This window comes from Sorex araneus, chromosome 2 (genome assembly GCF_027595985.1).
Source record: "Sorex araneus isolate mSorAra2 chromosome 2, mSorAra2.pri, whole genome shotgun sequence".
NCBI classification, from domain to species: domain Eukaryota; kingdom Metazoa; phylum Chordata; class Mammalia; order Eulipotyphla; family Soricidae; genus Sorex; species Sorex araneus.
In genome coordinates, this window is record NC_073303.1 from 327,067,884 (window position 1) to 327,080,360 (window position 12,477).

The following is a 12,477-nucleotide window of genomic DNA, read 5'->3' on the forward strand; positions in this document are numbered from 1 at the left end:
TTATACTGACCTCATTCTGTTGAATTTTTATGTTAATCTTGAAGTTGTGAAACAAAGTCAAGTATGACAGTTGTGTTTTGGGTCTGGGTGCCTACCACCAATACGGGTATGACACAGGGATCTGTAGGGAACACCTATGAATTTTCCTTACTAGCCATAAAGACAAGACTTGGCAATTTATTCTTTTTTTACTTTGCTGAAGTTATTACATTAGTTTGTTTCAGTGCATGAGTGCAAAGCTGTGTTTATATGGTCGCTCATTTTATAGAACAGATGGATTCCTTAGAAATTTTTTTGGAACGTTCACAACTCAAATCTTAATTTTTCCTGATTTCCATATGCATAATTGAATCCTGCTTAAAAAAAGTTTTCCTCTGTGACAGCATCTGATATACAGTGAAGGCTTTATAGTGCAACACAAAGAATCTTTCCTAAAGTTCAGGCCAGATGTGAATAGACAGGTAAGCATGGATTGATATTATGGGCTTTAGATATTTGGCCATAGTTTTATTTTCCGAATCCTAGGGTAAATATTATCTTTTCCAGTCAAAAATTTTAATTTCTCTTTACAAATAACAGTCTATTTTAATACCTGGTAGGACATGCAAAACGTGTGCTTAAAAGTCAAAGACTTCATTTGTATTTTGGTTTTCCCACTTATAGGCTGTGTTGATTCCTACATTTATTTAACTTCTTCAATTCTTGGGATTCTTGCTTGTGAAATGAAAATAGTAGATAATTTTTTTATCACATAAAACTTCAGGATTAAATAAGAAAATAGGTTTGACTCTGTAGAAAATATTTTTCTTTAACAGCTTAAAGAGGACTTTGTGTTAGTTTTTTAATGATCATTTACTTATGTATTCACTCAATTATTTACTTTTTTCCTTCCCTTTGTTGTTGAGATGACTGGGGGAGGGGAATGTGACACATTTGGCTGTGGTGCTTGCCTGGGGTCTGAACTTTGGTGGTGCACTCCCACAGTCTTGGTTGCAGACCTCCGCGGTCACACCTTTGTTAGTGATGCTTGCATGCTCCTTTGGTTTGGGGATGTTGGACATCTTTTTTTGGTGTGGTGCAGGGGAGGACACGCTGGCAGGGACACTGTTGTCTGGGAGCAGGACTGCATTCTGCGTGGGTGGGTGGGGGGCTTTGTCCAGGCTTGCGCGCACACACCCTTTGGCCTTCGCTGTATTCCCAGCCTTCGGTGTCAGTTTGAAATACTTTGTCTTCTTTTTTAGAGTAAAATCTTTTATTTTGCTATTTTGCTTAGGAAATGAAGATCAGTTAATCAATTAATTGATGCTCGCTTTAGCAGCACATATACTAAAATTGGAAGGATACTACTAAAAAATATTTTTTACATTGATTTACTTTCTTTTTTTTCTCCCTGTGCACCATTCCTGGAGGTACTTCAATACCAGGTTAATGTGTGGAGTGGATGGAGCAAGCTCCTAATCCAACTTTTAGCTCCAAAAATCCATTTAATATCTTGTCCTCAGATAGAGGATGTATCAGGTATTAAACTGATATTAACAAAAACCACACTTGATCTTAGCCAAAAGGCCAAAAAGCAATGCATTTATTTAGTTTTTACAAGTAAAATGCAGAAACTTCAAAATTTATTGACAGGACTAGAATATGATCTCCTATTTACCAAATAGTCATGGGCACAGGTTAAATTTGCCTGTAATAAATGACCAGTTATTTTGCACAAGGACAGCAAGACTAGATAATTATTCAGATTCTTTCATTTTGATTTGCTGAAATTTGTTTTTATTCATAATTTTTTATAGAGCTGTTCACAATAGTTTATTACATTCAACTTTCCAATACCAATCCCAGTACTATTACATCTTCCCCCACCATTATTTTGAATTTTCCCACCACCACCCAAGCCTGCCCCAAAGGCAGATCCTAAGTAATTTATTTTGTATTGCTTATTATGAATAATCAGCTAAAAATGGTGCAAAAATGTTTTCTTAGAGGAAAATGTGTGAAGATTGTTGTATCTCACCCCAGAGACATTAAGCTCTTGTATAAGAGTTTACTTAACATGCGGTTTACAGGTTCAGCCTGTGTAACTATTTTTTTTTATCAAGATCATTGCGTACTAGTTTATACCCCATCAGATGTGGTGTGCTATTCTTGATACACCAGTGGCATAGAGTATGTGATGTCACTCCAGGAATTCTAAAATTTTAAATAGGGTGATGGAGCTGGAGTTAATTTTTTTTATTATGTTATTTATTTATTTATTTATTCTTGGCTTTTGGGGTCAACACCTGGCGATGTTCAGGGCTGACTCCTGACGCTGTACTCAGGAATCACTCCTGGTGGTGCTCAGGGGACCACATGGGATGCTGGGAATCGAACTCGGATCGGCCTTGTGCAAGGCAAACGCCCTACCCGCTGTACTATCGCTCCAGCCCCTGGAGTTAAATTTTTAACTGGTTGGTGACTTTGGGATCGGGAGGCATCTCTGCAGCTTGTGGCTCTCTTCCAAGATTTATTTCTGAGTCTCTGGGTCATGGCCATTAATCAGTTTATATAGCACCAGAGCCGGTGAGGACTGAGCTTGTAAGCATGCAGGTACCACGTGAAACAGCGAGAACGGGCAGGGACCTTTCACTGAGCTAGAGTGCTGAGGACAGACCCTCAGGTGGGGCGAAGAAACAGCCACTGGGGAACCTTAGTCTGCTGGAGGGAGTCTCAGGTAGGCAGAGTTCTTGAAAAGAAAGTGTGGCCTCCTCCTTTTGTGATCCAGGACTGGGGGGATGCTCCGTATGCTTAGCTGGTGTCCAGGTGTTTTTGTGTGATGGAGACTTTGAAGTAGAGCATTAAAAAAGAAAGAAGTTATATAAAGCCAGGTTTTAGAATTTAATGATGCTGCTATTTTAATTTTGCTGTATGTTGAAAAGTGTTCTACCAAAGCTGAGCTATGGTGTGCCATTTCCTTTTTATCTGTAGCTACAGTCACAAGGCTCAGGATATTAGGAAAAAACCTTCTTAGTTGTCATAACTTGTTTATAATAGTAAGTATGAATTATATAGTTCAAGATTTAATTTGGCAAAGACTCTGTTTTATTGATGATTTTTAAATAGTCATAGGAATCTTAGAAAATGAATCCAGTTATTTAAAGTGATATATATTTCTTGCTTTTCATCATGATGGGGCCATGAAATAAGATATTTATGCCAAAACTAAATTTTGGGCATGAGTTTTACGTAGTCAAAATGATAAATTACTATATTCCATCACGTCTTAAGTCTTTATGGCTATATTTCAAACTATTTTCGAGAATTAAACTTAATAAGTTTTTTGTATCAAGAAATGCTAGGAGAGTGAAGGGTTTTGGTGTTGTGTACCTGTGCTATTATAAGTTAGCTCCCTGAACATTAACTCAAAGAGAAAAGAAAATGTTAGTCATGGGCACATTCTGTTATTATTTCATGATTATTGTGTTTTATGTATGGTTCTTCTTAATTCAAATAATTGAATACAGTGTCTACTGTAGTAACTGTTGTCCTAAGCAAATGCACTATTTGTAGATTGCTGTTTGTGTTTTATTAAAATCAAATATGAACATTTAATTTTTTGTAACTATAGAGCATTAAGAAACATTTTAGTAGTAAATTTGAACTATTTACAACATGTTTTCACCAACAGAAATTCATCATCTTTTAGTTCCTCGGGTTAAATGTATGTCATGAATCTCATGGAACTAAAGTTAGGGTGCAAATAGTGCTGTCTCCTTCTGCAGGCTCCTGGGGTTGAATATCTTTTCTTGACTTTTCTAGCTCCTGGAAGCAATCTGCACTCTTTGGCTGGTGGCACTTTCATCTTCAAAGCTATAAACTTAGCATCTTCTAGACCCTTTTGTCATAGAAAAATCTTCATCTGATCACAGTAGGAAAAGCTTCACCAAGTTTAAGAAACCCTGTGATTATATTGGACCCATCTAGATAACCAAGATAATCTCTCAATAATGCTATTCTAATTACACATGCACAGTTTCTCATACAAAGAAATATATTCACAGTATCTAGGGACCAGGGTATTGGACAATTTTAGGAAGCCATTATTTTGCTTACCATAGGTTCTAAGTTTGCAGAATGATTTTGGATCTTCTTGTAGGGAATGGGTATTATTTTGTACTGGTTGCTAAGGGAACAGTGTCATTATTGAGCCTCTGTAGTGTATAGCTTGGGGTTATTTAGGTAATAGGTCTGCAGTACTGCACATTTTTTCTATACTTCCACATTATAATTCAAATAAGAAATAAGGGGCTTTCATTCTAGAAGATCCGTAGAGAGCTCAGTGGAGAAGAGACTGATGTCAACTCAGAATCTTCACTGTGGCTTCTGATGTGCTTTTTAGGAATTTTATTTAATGAAACTATTTTACATTAAAATTTTTCTTTAAATAGTGCTAATTTATTTTCACTTACTAAAAGTACTCTATTCTGCCACAAATGATATGATAGTGAAGCAGAATTCAGTGTTCCTTCCTAGATTTTAAATTTACATTTTACTGAATATGAATAGTATTTTTAAAGGTTAGCACCTTGTGAGGTTGAGATATGGTTTTGAAAATAATTTATTTTAAACAATTTTAGTGTGAAGAGGAAAATAACAATTTTGAATGATATTTTAAGTATGTCTATTTAATTAAATCTCTGCAGGGGAAATCTTGAATAGAGGAATCAGAGAATGAATTAAATTAATTAAAGTAGCATAAATAACTGGACGTTTATTGTATTTAACAGGTTAAATGAGATGTCTCTAGGCTACATAAAAGGAAAAGGTCAAGAGTATAATGCAGTTATTCACTTTATGAAAAGAACATTGCCGTCTTTTATAGATAGATATTAATCTGATGTTTTACAGGTTAATATCCATAGAAGAGTATTTTAATGCCCACTTGTATGGGTCTTATAAACAGTCTCAGTGATGACAAGTATTTTCATAGACCGTCTGCCTCAAGTCTACTACTTGTCAAGGGGAAATCAATTAACATGGAAAATCTGCACATAAATGTGCTCTTTACCATAAACTTCTCTGTTATCTGAATATTTTAGTAAGAGCTTTGAAATTTCTTGGTTCATTATTCTCCTTTGGGGACAGAATTGGGCCAAGTCAGGAGTTCTGATTTGCATACAGGCTAAAGTGACCAATCTGTTTTGCGGTGTATTTCTTGTCTTTATCCCTGTCTTCCATATTCACTCATTTGACTTGATCACTCCAGTGAAGTACTGACTATTTTCTTTCTTCAAGTTTGTCTCCTGCATTTTTTCTTATTTTCCTTGTGCTTCTTTCCCTGATTCCCTTTCTCCTCCTTCATTTGGTCTTTACTTGTTCTGATATTTATGTTTCAGTGCTTTCTCTTTTATCAGCTTTTTACTCTCTATCTTCCATTTGTCTATGTATATGTACACACACACACATATATATATATCACTGTTATCACTGTATTTATCTATCTATCTATCTATCATCTATCTATCTATCTATCTATCTATCTATCTATCTATCTATCTATCTATCTACCTATCTATCTACCTATCTATTTTTTTGACTGGAGGTGATGGGATGAGTATTGGGCTACACGAAGCAGTGCTTGGGTTTCTTCCTTGCTCTGCGCTCAGGGCTCCCTTCTGGTGCTGCTAGGGCGACCATATGAAGTGACAGGGATCTTTCTAATGCAAGGTAAGCTCCTTAACCCCATCCCATCCATTTAAGTTTAAGATTTTTCCAGTCCCTTCCATTCAAGGTTTTAGATTCCTCTATGTCTCAATTCTTATTTTCTTCTCATTTTTTACTTTTACATTTAGTGATTTCTGTTACTACCTTGACGTTACTCCAGTTATTTATACCTAGCTACAGATTCATATCTCAGTTCTGTGAAGTATATGGATGGCACTTGATTGATTATCCTTCACCATTATCAGCTTACATTCTCTTTTTTTGTCCTTTACATTCCTTTTCTCCTCTGTATTCTTGGTCTCTTCTAATACTGTCACATTAACTAGTTACCTGGATTGGAAACCGTGCTGCATCTTAATTACTAAGTGCTAAAAGAAAAAATAATGATGTGTAGTTTTTTTTTAAAAAAAGAGGATAATGTCTTTATAGGGATACGTTTGAAAATCCAGATAAATGCAATTCTATTCTATGTTTTGGCAAACCACTGTCAAAATGCACCCATAAGATGAGATTCTGCCATGGTCACAGCTGAACTATTATTCACCTTTGGAAAAAAAAGATAATTCCAGTGATTTAAAAGTCTTCAAGGATGTATAAATAGCTAAAAATGTATTTGTGAAACCACAGATTAAACTTGAGGAACATGGTACAAAAACAAAACGTTATATATAAATATATGTCACATGTAACTGTAAATATAAAATTATCAATAAATATTGGGAATGTAATTCTGAAATATATTAAAAGATGTTATCCTATTTATGTGGAAGATAATATTTAATATTGAAGTCTTCAGTAATAAAATGTGCCATTATTATTCAGATATAACAAATTAAAAGGGAAAAAGCCTTAGAAGAATCCTTAAAACGAAAGACCTCATAAAACTTAACTGCCTTTCCTATCAAATAGTCATATAAAATAGTATTAATAATAATGAAAAGCATCAAAATCTAGAAATATACTAAATATCAAAACATATCAAGACCATTTAAATACAAATGAATGCAGAGATGTCAATTATTAACACCGATGTTTATGACCATCTTGGAGTTCTTAGAACAACAACAAAAAATTAATGAGTGGTAGCAATTTAGTAAGAAAGCCATATAATTATATTTATTTGTAGACTATATGATATATCTACAAAACCCAGGAGAATCTAATTTTATTTTGTTATAATAAATGCAAGTATACTGAGATGGATGCGTATATATGTAAATAAAGTCATTTTCTTGATGTAACCATCAGCACTTAGGAACTGAAAAGGGAAACATTCCCATTAAGAATAGTATTTTTAATATTTTTGATAATTGAACATGATACAAGGGAACTATAGTATGTGACTAATACATGTAAGTTAATATCTATATAAATTATATGTAATGGTTATTTTTACACAAATTAATATTTACTTCAATTTTAAAATAAAATCTCAACTGTAGTTTATTATGGATAATATTTTATACTGAAATTTCCCACATTGTGGTGGAATGCTGTTGTAGAATAAGGGTGGGAGAATCAAAAGTTATGTAAAAAGATAGATGTCAAGGATAACTAATCAATAGAGGATAAAACTGCCTTTTGATAGATTTTTCTTGCTTTTGTAGGAACTATCAATGTAAAAATGAACGCCAGATAGATTAAAGACATGTTTTTTAAATCTCTTTTGAGGAGATTTAACACATGAACTCTCTAGGTGGGAAGAAATGAGTCAGTAATGATTACTCTCCTATTAAGAAAACACTTCCAGGCCCGTTGAGGGTTTAAGGTGCTTGTTTTGCGCACAGCTGACCCTAGGCCCACAGGTGGCTCCTTGAGCACCACCAGGAGTGATCGCTCAGCGCCAAGCCAGGAATAATTCCTCAGCACAGGGGGTGCCCCCACCCAAATGAACCAAAACAAAACAAAATAGGCATATGGACATCAATTTTCCTTTCTTAGTGTGACTATTTTATTTCAGTCTCACTTTTGAAAGATGCTTTGGTTGGACATACCTAGAGGTCACCCCACCCTGCTCTTCCCCCCACTGTTTCTCATGAGCAGTTACCATGTAGAAGTATTGCACAGCCCTGCTGGTAATATTGCCTAAGATTTTTCATTGCATTATTTTCTTCTTAATATGTATTGCCATCTGAAATACTGTGTATTTATTTATCTTGTTTGTTTTATTCACACACTAGAATTTATGATGGGTACAAGTAGAGATTTTTGTTAGATTGTGTCATCACTGTCTCTGTCACTGTCACCTTGTTGCTCATCGATTTACTCGAGCAGGCACCAGTAACATCTCCATTGTGAGACTTGTTACTGTTTTGGGCATATAGAATACACCACGGGTAGCTTGCCAGGCTCTGCCATGCAGGTGAGATACTCTCGGTAGCTTGCTAGGCTCTCTGAGAAGGGCGGAGGAATGGAACCCGGGTTGGCCGTGTGCAAGGTGAATGCCCTACCTGCTGCACTATCGCTCCAGCTGTATTCAGATTGTGTCATACTGTATTATAAACTTCTCGCCCATAGACAAATGTTGATGAGCATTTGTTGAAGGGAAGATGGAAACGGAATGAATTATATTCTCAAGACAAACTGGGTAGCTTTGTTTACTTTGCTCTAATGTCTGCTGTTGGATTTCCTTCATTGTATAGGTTCCTCATCAGGCTATAAGCTTCTCATGAGCTAAATTTTCTATTTTAAAACTCTTTCAATCATGTCTTTGACAACTGTGTGTTGAATCAGTGAGTACCTAACTTAATCTGGCTTTCCTGTCTTGTCGCTTATGACTCACTATTGCTTTGGCCCCACGGTTCTTTGGACTTGAGCTTCTGAAGATATACATTTCTGAACGCATTTTCATATGCAAACCTAGAATTTTGCCCTCATCACCAACGAGACAATCCTCCAGGTCCCTGTCACCTCTAGACTGTCTTGCACCAGCAGCGTGCACTCCTGTTTCCTCATAGACACTACCTCAAGTTTCCTACCACCTGGCCTTCATCTCATCTTTTTTTTCCAGCTTCAGATCTCTGCCGTTTTCTGCAGAGATATCTCTCAGGTAAATACCCCCTTTAAATAATCTTTTTATTCAGAGTCTCAGGTAAAAGCCATGAATTCCCTTCCCTTTACTAAATTATCTAATCTGTTCATTTTTCTCAATGTATAAATTGTGTATCAGATTTGATAGTGACTATTCTCAGCTTTCTGAGTATATATCCTCCCTCATCCATCCTGTTTCTCTATTTTTTTTCTGTCTCGTTTTTCTCCTGATTTTCTTTTGCCCAAATCTCAAATACTTGAGATCTTTAGGACTATATTCTCGCCTTACCAATTTAATGCTCTGCATGTACACCACGAAATTCTCTACTTTAACTCTTTGCACACTGGTGGCCACTAAATACAAGTGTCTAGTCCTGAAATTTCTTCTAGGTATCCATTTTTAATATCTCTCAGGTATGCCCTCTTCTGTTTTGGCTGCTGACATTGAAAAAAATTATTGGATGTTCTTTATATCCCTGTAGATTTTTGAGCAGCAGCATCTCTGATAATAAATATGCCCATGTTACTCTAAACCTGCTCTCGTTTTGTCTTGATTACTGGGATGCACAATCTCTCTCCTCCACTAGAAATGTCAAAGTCCTCTTTTCCTTCTCTCATTGATTGTCCAGTGTTGTCAAGTTTCATTCAGTTACCAGTCTGAATTCTTTCTGCATTTCTCAATCTTCACATCCTGTTTCATATCAAGACCTGGACCCAGCCTCTTTTCTGATACCCCACTTATCCTGTGACATCATTTCTAAAACTGCCTTTAAAGGTATATCTCTATTAAAATCAAAACAGCCACACAATGAAATACTGTGAGGGTGATATAAGAAACAAGAATGCATCTATCAGGGTATTGCTATGGTTAAATACATCCATGGGTTGTGTATCTGAGTTAAAATTAAACTTTTCCACACTTCTTTACTTTTGATTTTTCTTCTTTTGCAAGGAGAGGATGTCTCTGACTGCCTCATGAAATTGGCAAAAGATTGGGGAGGATAGAGGTTCATAAAATCTCAAGAAGAAAATGGTGAGCAGATAGAGGCAGAACTCTCACTCTTCCCCTACTTTTAGGACCATCTGATAGGAATCTGTCCTGTGTTTTACTGCAACCGTTCTCAAACATCAGCTGAGTAATAGTTACTTGGAGAGCTTGTGAAAACAGATTGGGAAGCCCTGCCCCCAGAGTTTTGCTTGGTAATGCCTACATTGGTGTCCAGAAATTGTATTTTCCCCTGTGTTGATTTATTGTTACTATATTACAGAATTTTGGACTGGAGCGATAGCACAACAGGTAGGGTGTTTGCCTTGCACATGGCTAACCCAGGTTCGATTCCTCCGTCCCTCTCAGAGAGCCTGGCAAGCTACCGAGAGTATCCTATCGGCATGCCAGAGCCTGGCAAGCTACTCGTGGCATATTCGATATATCAAAAACAGTAACAAGAAGTCTCACAACGGACACGTTACTGGTGTCCGCTGGAGCAAATCGATGAACAACGGGATGACAGTGCTACAGTGCAGTGCATATTACAGAATTTCAAGAGTAAATTTAGCACCTCTATATAGTTATAGGCTTCACCACTCTCATCACTCTCATGAAGTTGCAATGCCTTCCCACCACTAAAAAGACCCTACCCATTCCTATTCTTTTCCTTCTGGTATTGCCATAGGTCCACTAATTTAGAAGTTAGTTCTGCTGTTAAAGCTTATGTTTGATTTATTTATTCAGATTCCACTCATGGATTAAACCAGCCATTTATTGTCTTTTACTTTCTTACTATTCACTAAGAATTTACTACTCACTTGTAAATAACTCAGGAATATCTCCAGTTCTATTAATTTGTCCCACACGACACAGTTTCATTCTTTTAATTCTAGGTCGTATTCTATTGAATATGCATGCCAGACCTTCTTATCCAGTCATCTTTTGATGGGCATTTTGGTTGATTAGAATTCTTGATTTGTAATTGTGACCGTATCACTGTCACTATGTCACTGTCATCCCATTGTTCATCGATTTACTCAAACGGCCACAGCAATGTCTCTATTCCTACCAGCCCTGAGATTGTAGCAGCCTCTCCTTACTCTCCTTACTCATCTTTCCCAATGATTGGAGGCTCTTTCAGGGTCAGGGGAATGAGACCTATCGTTATTGTTTTTGGCATATTGAATACGCGACGGGTAGCATGCCAGGTTCTGCCCGTGCCGGCAGGATACTCTTGGTCTCTTGTGGGGCCCTCCAAGATGTGTGTATATATGTATATGTATATATATATGTATATGTATATGTGTATATACTCTTCATAATTCGTTCCCTACTGTGTGAACTCCATCAGATATGGTGTGGTAGTTATAGAAAATGGGTAGGAAGTGTCTTATAATGTGTCCGGAAAGTGGCCTGGAGCTTGGCGTCGTTTGGGTAGCGCAGGTCGGCAGCCGGAACTGGTTCCCTTGGGTCTGGGAGGATTCTCACTCGTCCCACTCTGGGGCACCCCGAGTGAAAACAGCCTGGCGCAGAGTGACAGTATTCCATGTAGTACCAATGTTTCAGGTCTCAGCATCATACAAATTTATCCTTCAAGATACCTGCCACAGAATGTTGGAAGCTTTTTGTTTATCACAATTAGTTTTTTTTCTCTACTTTGGTGGTGTCGTCACATTAGGCTAAGATGGACTTCTAGATATTCTGTATATCTCAGAACCACTTAGAGGAATCACACAGGTCACAGCTCTCTTCCCTACCCCTCAAACTTTCTGAAGCCTTAAGTTTGGAACGTGGCCTCCAGAATTCACATTTAGGACAAGTTCCAGGGGGATGACGGTTATTTTGAAATAATTTGTTCTTATGTACATTTTTCTTGGTTAAAATCAGGTTTCCAGTATTTGTCCTTGCATTGTTCTGTCACCTTGTTGTGGCACCTCAGCACAGGTGCCAGTCGGTCCCAGATGTATTTGAATTAACTGTTGAATTACATACTTTGAATTCTGAAATCCTCTTCTTTTCTTGGGGAAACCCGCATTTAGTGCTCAGGGGGCCTCGGGACTCATCTAGTAGTGTTTGGCCAACCAGGTCAGTGGATTCAGTGGTAGGGCCCAAGGAAGTGGTGCTGTGGGGTGTCCAGAACTGTACCTGACAGTGCTTGGGGGCAGTTGGTACAGGGGATTGAACTTGTATTTAGCAGCTATGAAGCAAGGACCCTAAACTCTGCTTTGTCTCCTCAGCCTCCTGAAACCCTCTTCTTGATCACACTTCAGAGTTCTCACTCTTCTGTGGAGTTTAAATTCCTACCGAATCCTCTATTTTTACATTGCATTTCTTCTCATTATCAGGTTCCATATGTGCTGTTTGGACCAGGTGGGGCCCTTTAAACCTTTTATCTCATCTTCCCTTGGCTGGTTGTCTGCCGTCCACTTGGACATCTCATCTCCTCCCAGCTGTCTGTAAGCTAAACCATCTGATCCTAACTCCAGACTGCCAAGAGCTGATGGAGAAGCTTCCATCATGCCATTCACCCTTCTGCAGAATCACTGATTTAACCATCCAAGGCTCTCAGGACTGCTTTGTGTTTCTTATATTTGGTTTTAGGTGTGTTTCCTTCATTCCTCCTTCCCTAGTGTAGAGTCCCAACATAAATGCTCTTGGCACATTCCTTTATTCTTAGCAGATCCCTCCTGTGTCATGAAGATCAAGGTGTACTGGCTATGATATTCTTTCATCTCCTTTCCTAGGATAAAAAA

The 12,477-nt window shown here is 37.4% G+C and overlaps 1 protein-coding gene and 1 non-coding gene across 2 annotated transcripts in view; one reads left to right on the forward strand and one right to left on the reverse strand.

Moving 5' to 3' along the window:
• Nucleotides 1-12,477, forward strand: part of L3MBTL4 (L3MBTL histone methyl-lysine binding protein 4) — a 487,327-nt gene that overhangs the window by 121,903 nt on the left and 352,947 nt on the right. The gene's annotated exons all lie outside the window — the stretch shown is intronic.
• On the reverse strand, nucleotides 1,388-1,578 carry LOC129402660 (U2 spliceosomal RNA). Its single transcript, XR_008628764.1, has one exon. It is a non-coding gene; the product is annotated as a U2 spliceosomal RNA (small nuclear RNA).